The sequence below is a fragment of the Crassostrea angulata genome, chromosome 2 (assembly GCF_025612915.1).
Source record: "Crassostrea angulata isolate pt1a10 chromosome 2, ASM2561291v2, whole genome shotgun sequence".
Lineage (NCBI taxonomy): Eukaryota > Metazoa > Mollusca > Bivalvia > Ostreida > Ostreidae > Magallana > Magallana angulata.
The window spans coordinates 20,713,674-20,725,145 of record NC_069112.1 but is presented as its reverse complement, the minus strand read 5'-3'; the positions used below and the strand labels follow the sequence as shown (position 1 = coordinate 20,725,145).

Here is an 11,472-nt window from a genome sequence, read left to right as displayed (position 1 = left end):
GCTGAACGTTTTATTCATATTTCAGGCACTTTTTTATTTAATGTGGTCAATAAACCACGCTTACAAATTTGTAAACAAACTGTTATGCCATCGTGTTTTAAATGCTATGTTTTCCCACACTCATGCGCAGTGGCGTTACAAATGGCGGATCACATTAATATTCATCAGACGTGTAGCAAAGTATATTGACAAATAATTAAAGACAGAACATGTTTTACAAGCTTGGAGTTTGTGAAACGTCTAACTATAAGAACCATGATGTATATTTTAGTCAATATCATGTCAACTCCAAATACGCCACCTATACCTTTAAATATTTTTATTAACACTTCTGTATATAAAAGAAATCAGATCTAATAAATTTAGATAAATAAATCGCTTAAAAATGAAAACGAAATGCAAAAAATTCATTACATTTGTTCATATTAGCAGCATTCATAAAATTATTTTTTCACATGATATTCTCTTAGACAAAACAAAGAAATAAATTTACGATCTATAGTCATTAAGAATTGACAACTGCGAGATAAAAAAATTAGACGCATGTGCACGACAATACATAATACATAGGTGTTTATCGCAACAGGAACTTGTTTTATGTGGCCTCTGTTCTTCCGCTCTCATTTCGTCTTTTCCTAGTTAAACACCAAAAAAAATATGTTTTTAAAAAAATAAATGAATAAATAAAAAAATAAATAAATAAACCAAAGAATATTTAATTTTACAAACATATTCCTAATATAAGAGAGTAAAACAAAATCGAATGAGAAAGACGTACTACGAGATTTGTATTATAAAAATTAAACTAACATAATTTGTATTTCAAAATGTTAATGCTTTACATTGTTAGTCACCAATAGATATCATTGAAAAAACTAGTCCAACCGTAAACAAATGAAGAAAGAATTAATTACACATGTTTTGTAACCATTACATTTTACATTTTGTCCCAAATATTGAGAATTAATGATGGATATAAAATTCCTATAACCTTACTTCTGTTGGTGCATTTTGACCGCTACAACGACAATGACAGCCAGAATAATCAAAGACAGACACACAGACTCCTATGATGATTTTGTGTTCCGTCGTTAACCCCGAACTCTCTGGTTCCTGGGGTGCTGCTGTTGTTGTTCTTTCGATAACTAATAAAGAATACGTGATACCGTTAATAATTTACTCTATTAATTGTCCTATAGTGCGTGCATATCATTGTAAAATTAAGGGTCTTTGCAAAACACTGCTTTAGTTTCATTAATTTGATAAAATGACTGTGTATATTAAGGGATGATAAGCTAACCAAATAGTTTAAAGTACTTATAAGCTGATTCTTTTTTTTACCTAACGGTTAGTTTCACCGATTTTAACATAATTTAATACATAAATCAACAACGTTAATACTTCTATGTTCAATTATATTAAAATTATTTGTGCTAAAATTGATTATCATTCATATATAAATCCATAACTTTTACCCATAACTTTATCCATAAATAATATATAATTAATCTGTAACATATCCATTACTATAATCCACAACTTACTTTTAATTTACAATTAACTTCCCAGTCTTTTTATTGCATTTTAATAAGTTACAAATGGAAATGTTATTGTTAAGTTTTGTTTGTTTGTTTGTTTGGTTTTTTTTTTCAAAATGATTGATTTGCTATAGAATGCATTTAAGCATCACAAACATACAGTCATGCAGGTATTGAAATATGTTAAATCAAAGGGGAAATGGTCCGTTTCATAACAATACCCCAGCAGCAAAACATTCACACATAAAAGTCAGAATGCATAACGTAATTTAAAGTATATATACGCCATTTCAAAACCATAAAGCGAAAAATAAATTTTATTTTAGTCATTTAACAATGTTTACGGGGAATAAACCGCACCTGTTTTGTTTTCGCTCTTTCGCCCTCATTTCATGCACCGAACGAAATTGAGACTGGGCGATTTTTATATATTTCTGTTTAAATCGTTGCGTTGATTAGGAAATAAAACTTTCAATATCGTCTTTTTACATACATTTCTCTTAGGACACTAACAATAGAACGGGCAAGTCGATAATTACCTTAAAGTTCAATCTGGTGCTGTTTTAAGATGAGAAAGAGGGTCAAATCACTTGTAAAAATATACCTTTATTCAATAACAGAAGAAAAACATCTTTCACTGCTGACATTTAGATTGAAAAATTAATCAAAAATAGCCATAGAACAAATGAAAATAGTTTGTCCTCTAAAACAAATAAAAAAAAACCAACTAAAAATGAGAAATGAAAACAAATCAGATCATGTTTTTAAATATACGTGGATGTGCTGTAGTAAATGACAACCATATATTACCGGTGACTTGAATGATTCGTGCTTCAGCTATTCATGTAGCAATTAATAAACAAAAATCACTCTTTTATGATAAATCATAGATAAATACATGTACAGAATCTCAGTAAATTAAATGCAAGCATTGAACGAAAAAAGTAACTTTCCCGCATCGGTGGTAATGGCTTCGTGATTTCACATTCATAAAAATTACTCGTGCGATACATGTGAACAGAAGCTGATCAGAAACACAACAGTGTCTTTTATATTGGGTTCTATACACAACAGTTGTTATTGTTTTGTTTTTTTAGCAGTTTTTATACTTTACAACTAACTCTGTATATTTTGACGCTTAAGGTATTCAATGTATAACGACCACATTGTGTACCTAATAAATGAATGGTCCGATTTTTTTCATTTACCGGACACATTAATGTACCAAAAATGATTAATTTTTTATTGTAAATAGATAAATGAGATGATAACATTTTGCAAGTACATGTAAGTACAAACACAGCTCTTTTTCAATTTATATGTAATCTGATAATAGCGTCGGAATTTTAACCGTCGAGATCAATCTGATTACATCGTCTACTGTACAAACTTTTAGTCATTGTGTTGAAGTCATTGTGAAAACTTTGAGTTAAGAATAAATGCATTAAACTCATACAAATAAAAATCTAATAATTCCAAATTGTTTGCACACAATTACATACACTCAGAGAGAGAGAGAGAGAGAGAGAGAGAGAGAGAGAGAGCTTGTGTGTTGATTATCATACTTAAATTAAAGTTTTATAACTGAACTATATAATTTCGTTTTCGGTTTCTATAGTCATTCATTTGAGCGGGGTATTATTTCAGGACTCCACGTGCTCCTCCTATATAGCTAGAAGAAAATTATCGAATGAAAAAGTTTTTGTTTTATGTTTTTTTTAAGTCCTTAAAAAGAGTGTTTTTATTTGAAATTATTCAACAATGATTTCCTTCCGACTTCATGATTATAACTCATGTACTTGCGATCAGAGTCTCTTTCCCTCACTGTCGTATTACATGTATTTTTGTTACAAGATAAATTCTTCATATATCTAATATCATTTTTAAGATTCAGTTGTTGATTACCCGTATTTTTCCGTGTCCTGTTTACAACAAGTATGTGAGTAAAAAGGTAAATTAAATATTAGCAGGTTAGTCAGCATTTGTAAAACGTCAGCTAAATCGCATGCATACAGAAAAGAGCGGGCACTTGTTCAACGGAATGATAAATATCGCCATTAAAAGCTATTGACTTGTTGAGTATATCCAGTTGTGTACATATCGTTAGACAATTTTAAAAATGTTACATGCACATGTATAGTTTAACGAATAGACAAAACCTAATAGTCATATTTTGACTACACACGCGATCTTAGTTCAGACAAGAGAAGCGATGAAGGGTAACATGTAGGTATGATAGAATCAATATCTAAATGAATAAAAATTCGTATCAAAAAAACTAAATAACAGTAGATTTCAAGACCTCCTATCTGAAATTTATTGTTTATTTTATCACTAACTGCGTATTATTTTACATCGTCTATTCATTACGGCAATAGTACTACAGAAGTACGTAATAAAGAATGATCAGACGAATTATGAATAAAGAAAAGAAAGATGCATGTAAAAACAACTAGCCGAGAATCAAGACAACGATAAAAGAAACTGGTGTAGTTGCACGTTGCAGGGTCTGTACCAAAATAATTTCAGTGGAAAACAATGTCTGAAAAATTTAGTCCGAATTTCCTGTTTCGCTTGAAGTCTAACTTTGTTTGAGCCTAATTCCATAATATAGTAAACATATCAAATGTTATGTCAATAATAATTCATTTCATAAATACTTTTTGTGTTTAGAACAAAATTAACTTATGACATTGACCTTTTTAACAATCCGGATTTGAAAACTCAAACCCTGAGTAAACAACGCCCTTAAGTTATGTATACATAAAATCATAAATTATATTTTTAATAAAAAATCATTAATAGCAAGCAAATTGCAAATTGCAAAAAAAAATAATAACAAAAATAGACAAAACAAAACCAAAATCTTGTTCATGAGTATAAATAGAGTATAAATAATTTCTTTACCTATGCCAGTCTGTATTTCATAAACCAGATTCGTGAAATATAGATAGCCCACTACAAGACACACAATGGAGGACATATTTCCAGTTATTGGGTATTTGAGTGTGTGATATTAAGACTACCCCAGGCACACAGATCATTGGTCGTTGATCAGCTTAGGAGTATTAAGTCTATCATTCGTACACTGACAAACGTATGTACACTATTATATTTCTTGTTTATCCCACCGTGCGCACATTTTAAGAAAAAGTTTCCCCTTTTTATTGCTTTAATTCTAAAAGAGCTTGAATCAACAAGATTTATATTTTGATTTATTAGTGGATGTTATATTAATCGAATCGATTATAAACGCGTCCTGATTTTATTGTAATTGTTCAAGACATTTACCTTCTAATCTCCAATCAGCTATAAGCAAACTTAGCTTGACATAAAAATGTTAAATTGAAATTGAACATTTAAACAAATTGACAGTATTTGCATCATGTAATATGCATAAGAATAAAATTCATATACCGAGTGACATAGATTTTACTTATTGATAAGCATTTATTGATCAATAACTTCGCACAAAACTACACAGAATCTAGTTTTTATAGAAATGAATTTATTTTAAAACTATTTTTTTTATCCTAACGCTTAAAAAACTGCTGTCTTAAATATCGGTGATTCGGGGGCTAAGCAGTTTAATTGGTGAACTTAGATTCAAATGGATTTGATATCATAACATGTATATTACTGTACATTTTTTGAAATGTTGCCGTTTATTTATTCATCATATTCCTTTACATGATATGTCTATTTATGCTGACACGATTTATACACTTATCATAATGCCTACACGTGAAATAGTATGTTCTCTTTAAGACTGAATCTGAATAAAGGATAAATTATGCAAATGAGAAACGTGTCATGTGTATTTTATACTGAATATCTTTAATATACAAAGGTGAGTGTTGCTTAAAAATATTTTTTTTCTAAATAGTAAACCCTATCTTTAAAATGATTTTTTTTTATTTGTATACACCATATTAACTTCACTTTTGAAATTACTTGAACGAGCTTTCTGTATATCCATATAATAATGATATAACTTGAGTTCAGGGCAACAGGGAGTATATTTGCCGCTGGGGTCGAAACGGGGGAAACATATTTCCATCAAAAGAAGCTTAATATAATAAATGTTGCTAGCAACCCACCACTTTACGTCCCCGTTGTTTATACTTCTCTTTCTTCTTCTGATTGCCTTTCATGACTTCTATTTGTTTTGGTGTTGCATATGAACATCGAAGTTACTGTCAACCAATCCACAAATCAGATACTATTTGTTCAAGTCATAAGAATATATTCTTGATATTTTTTCACCAAGTTAATATCAAAAATAAAATTGACCGACCAATTTCAATTAGACTTTTAAATATCTTATTAATTGACTTTTCGTTTAAAGAGAGCTTTCATAGAGGCTATACTGTCAATATGACGAACGCTATTCTTTTAATATTTATCAAAACAAAGTAAATTGGAAGGATATCTAAAATGGGTAAAACGAACATGACCAACAGTAGAACATATTGGAAGTATTTCCAATAATCAACTAAAAATAGCCAGGTAGACTAGTTTGAAATTATTATGTTATATTCCAGAGCGTTATTAAGTGGGACAGAGCAGCACCTTTAGAGTTGGACACTATCCCAGAGCAAGCATGAAATTATTAATTTAATTTAAATCTTTTATTTAATTCAGTTGATTTTATAAAATACAATGAATATGAACAAAATGGTGTTGATTAAATGTTATAAATTATCAAGAGATTGTGTTAATTAATTAATTAATGATGCATGTTGTTCATAAATGTGGATATTTGAAAAAAAAATTCAAATTAGATTTTAAAGATATTTATTGTATTCTAATAATGATCTCAGGTGGTATCGACTACATCGATGTCATTAAAGGAAAGCCCTTATCAAAAGATTAACCTACAATAATAAATGATATGCAACATTCTGCATACAAGATATTTACTGTATGTAATGCAGCAGAGTTGAAAACACAATATGTCATAAGAATTGTCTTCTATATCCAATTATTGCAAGCTTCAGACGTGGAACCCCAACATCTTGTTGTAAGGGAAGGGGGAGGGAGAGATGAGGGAAGACGAGAAAAACAAATTCTTCATGCCAGTCAATTTCAACACGTAGATAAAAAAAAGATTAAGAGACACCCGTACCGAATCCTCCGAATAAACAAATGTCATTTGGAATGAAACAAAGTTTTATTAATCATAAAAAATGATTTGCTATGCAGATTTTATCAGTCACGACCATTATGCCCTTTTATGAGCAAAAAAGTGCTAATTTGTAAAAGTAATGTTTGTAGAAAATGACATAAGGATAATAGTTTTAAAACATCTATGAATCGGTAAACATTTTAAGCACCGAATAAGATGTCATTTAGTCAATTAGATAATGTTTCTCTATCACAAATTGTTTCTGAAAAAAATGTTTTGAAAAAAAATGTTTTGAAAAAAAAAATTAATAAGGATAAAGTATTAAATAGTGAAACATTTGCAAGTTTTAAGCTTATCGAGTACGTTGGTGGTAAGGTATAATGAAACTGTAGCTGGGATAACATCGCTATACAAAGAAAGGTGAATAAGCTACAAAGACTTTTAAAATTCTATATATCAGCAAATAATTTATTTAGGCAAAGCGGTCTAAATTTCATAAATCATAAATGAAATATAAAAAGCTTGTATCCGGATACACAAGGACTGTGTTGTTTGATATGACTACACCAGGCACACGGATCACTGGTTAACAAACACAAAAAGATCACTGAGGCTTGCTTTTTTATATATCGCCAGACCTTTGTATAAATTCATGTTCTTGTTCCTCGCACCGTACAGACATTTAAACTGAAGTCTCGCTTATTCGTTGCTATGAATTTTAAATATTTTTACCAATGATTTATATCTGCATTTACCAATGGGTGTTATTCTGAAGAAATCAATTATCAACGCATTTTAATTTTATGGTTAAAAACATTTTCTCTGTGATCAGCAATAAGCCATTTGCATTATTGAATTTAAATCACGTATGCAATAAAATCTTGGTTTTTCTAGATATATCACTAAATTATTGTTGAACTCAAACACTTAAACTTATTTTTAAAAATGCCCTTTGCATAAGCGTTTAAGGTTAAAAGTCATACAGCGAGTGACACGGATTGACACTTTGAAACTTAGGCTTTTTGCGCCACCTGGAATAGGTATTTAAGCATATATTTGCTGTATTAAACCTAAATGACCCAGGAGTAGACAGTTAAATTGATTTATATGGATATCCCATCAATAAAAAATATCTTTGACTAAAACTGAGTTGTTTTTATTACTTTTTGTTTGTTATTTATTATTATTTCATTTTCAAAATATGGTTTCTTTTAAAACATAGTAACTTTTGTTGCACATAATAAGGTAAACATAACAGTATAATTATGTACACACAATAAAGTTAGGAGTTTGTTGGGCAAGCTTCAGTCTGTGAATGACATGTGGCTTTCAATTTGTAAAATTTAATTTTGACTATTAATTTGTTGACAAAAGAATTCAGTGATTTCTAAAACGTGAAAGAATGACCACACTGCCATTAAAATCTACTTTAATACACATAGTCTATATTAGCGCCAATTACGGTTTGCGGTTTCCATACTTTAGATATTGTACCCAATTTATATACTATTTTGTTTACTAATTTTTATTTCCAATAAAATTGGAATGATTTTGCCGGACCCGTTTAAAAACTAGGAAAGGCCAAAGATCATGATTTCAGATTGTCATTTTGATGAAATGTAAATTCTTTCGTGCAAATGGGTACATTTAATGTATGAGTATAATATTTTTATTCAGGTTCAATCAAGTGTGTACTGGGGTGTACTCCGGGTTGTATTACATACACTCTGAGGGCGAAGAGTTTGTGATGTTTGAACATTGGTAACATTCTATATCTTATTTTAAACAAATTAATTTCGCATGTCTAATCAAGGGTTTACTTAATTACTCTTTCAAAATACTTAAATGCATTGTGAAGTCACGTTATTTACTTCCGGCTCAAGTCGGGTTTACGGAAATTCACACTCGGCTTATTAGCCAATTAAATCTTGTGTTACAGGTTGTAGGAATTATAGAAGTGTCACAACTGAACACACTTGTGATGGGGTTTTTTAAATGTCCATTGATCATTAATTCATTTGGATGACTCAGCCATCACACTAACCAAATAAGTTTGACTACTCAAGATACTTAATAAAGCGACACTCGTCAACACCCTTAAAAAAGTTATGTAAACATATCAAACAGTTTCGATGAGTAACCCAATCTAAATATAGTAACATCGAAAATGAACATATAACAACCCAGTGGCCAAAAAAGCGTAATAAAATGAACGATAACGCAGACATATGAACGATAACTCTAACGTTATTAAAGCAGAAGGATATATTACAATATATAATAAAAACATATCATTGGCCTAATGTCTATTTTGACAGGAGGTTTATCTATGCTTAAAACGTTTCAAAATTCTGTCAACATTTATTTCCAGATTCGTTTTTATCATTTTCTAATGAACTATTAAAAAAAAGAATATAATGCAAGGAAAGTTTGGACTACACTGATGTAAGCAGAATATTTCGTGTGCTATAGAAATATTGTGTGCATTTGATCAAGATCAATGATAAATACAACATCTTTGAGAGAGTTTGTTACTCATGTAAAATCAAGTGGTGAACATATCAAAAAAGATTCAGATTCAAACTACTACTAGTCCATTTAAATCCTAGATGCAACAGTGAAACGGTCAATTCCTTCATATCAGTGAATGGACAACATGTTAAATTTCAAGTTAGTAGACATTGCATCACCGAAAGGTAACAGAGTGACAATAATATATCACAGACACAGAGCAGGTACCATCAATGTATGAGAATGCAACCATTTAACCACTAGGGAAAATTAAAATGATAATACAAAATGTCAACCATCTCATACATCCATACAGCGAAATTTAAATTTAAAGCGGAGCAACACGGACCTAAAAAGAGACAGAGATGATATGAAGTGCCTAGGAGGAGTAAGCATGCCCTGCCGACTGGTCGCGCCCGCTGTGTGCTCATTGTCAAGATCATAAAAAGAGAAATAAATCGTAGTCAGTACGGTTTTTAAATAATGGTTTAAAAAGAATGAAAAACGTCAGTTATCTAATGTTTTGATGAAATTAACATTGTACTTGCTGACAAGGTCATTATATCGACCATAGAACTTGTGTAAAAATAATTTTAATCGAGGTTCTTGACAATCTTGTCCCCCAACAACTTGTATGTTAGAAGCTTGTCTCGTATAAGACATTGCTCATATGTAGAGAAGTTCTTGAATAACGAATAAACTTTGACATAAACCTCGTAAGTTAAATTCATAAATCCAAAGAATAGGGAAAAGTATAAATCAGATTTTGTTGTGTTTGATATACCATGTCAACCAATTCGATTGATCACAGTCCAAACGGAAAATATCCCGAAAGAAAAAAAAACGAATCCGACAGACGCATTGACAAGACAGAAAGTAGACAACATATTTCATTAAATTTCACAGGACTGAGAATTATTAAAGAAAACTATCGCATGCAGGGTGATTCAAATTTAAAACCAGTCGTCCATGCACCACGTAAAATCACATCACAAAACGGATCTAGAAACGGAACATCAGAAAGACGTCTAGAAATGAGAATGTCTGACAAAGCAAAGTCCTTGGGTCTGAAGCCGGGTTGTTGCACGAAACCCCAAATGTTAACTCAGTGTGAAGGAGCTGACTTTGCAAGAAACAGGAAGCACATGCGAAAATCAAACATTTAAGGTCCAAGTGACAATCCAGTCATTCAGACTGCACATGAAATAACAACAAAGGAACTAGACCCAACCAAACACAGATAAAAATCATAGGACCAACATAAATCGATCAGGACGCGAAATGAAGCCCCAAGCAAAATACAACGATTTTGTAAATTCAAAACTTTAAACTAACTTGTAACCATTGTTTGAGATACTCTATTGGTTTTGACGTCACATCTAGCCAAATGGAATAATGTGTTAAAACACTCAGAGACACTAGATTTTAGTCAATAAGTATATCTTAGCCAATAGTTAAGTTGAGTGAAAAAAAGTATCTACTCCTTTTTTAGTCAGTTCAGGCATAAAAATATATTGTAAAAAAAAACGTGTGGTTTTGATTAGAAGGAAGATATATTTACGATATGGTGTATATTTGATCGGGCTCGATGTTCTATACTACTTTATTCTGCTTTATATACTTCCTTCAAAAATCGTAGTTTAGAGTCAACGCCTTTTTTGTATAAAATATGTTAAAAACGACAACGCTGCATTGAAAATGTTCCATTTTAACATTATTTAGAAGTCAAATACGTAATATCCGTGTTACACATGGTTTATATAGTAATTAAGGATAAAACACAGGCATGCATATAACTAAAAAGCAACTGAATGGAATCAAATCATCTTTATAAATAATTCAGTTAAAATCCAGTTAGCTCTATAAAGTTGGTTAAACATATGAAACTTGTTAAGTCTAAGAAAAGAAAATTAAAACTGTGAGTTATAAACTTTCTTTCTAGCATTATAAATTCTATCGGCTCCACAGTAAAGTCTTGATTTCGCGATGTTAAAGTACGAATAGAACGGGGATAAACAATTTTCTATGATAAAAAAAATTATATCCTGAAAAATGATTCACGTTTGTAACTCAAAATTGATAATCAATTAAGCGTATGTTAAACATATTTCAGAAGAAAAATATTTTTTAAAAAGATACATGAAAAATACATAGAGATAAAAGAAGACCAGAAACGCCACTTATCTACAGATATGAATATATGAATTAAAGAATCATCTATGGAGAATGGAACATTTATTAACATGAACTCGTATTCACTTTTTCTGAATATTGATATGCTTAGTTCATCAAAAA

General features: G+C 30.4%; 1 long non-coding RNA gene across 1 annotated transcript; it reads right to left on the bottom strand.

Moving 5' to 3' along the window:
* Positions 1–536: 536 nt before the first annotated feature.
* On the bottom strand, positions 537–4,677 carry LOC128170902 (uncharacterized). The gene is made up of 3 exons (XR_008241935.1): positions 4,446–4,677; positions 997–1,145; positions 537–635 (listed from the first exon to the last, which is right to left on the bottom strand). It is a non-coding gene; the product is annotated as an uncharacterized LOC128170902 (long non-coding RNA).
* Positions 4,678–11,472: the final 6,795 nt, after the last annotated feature.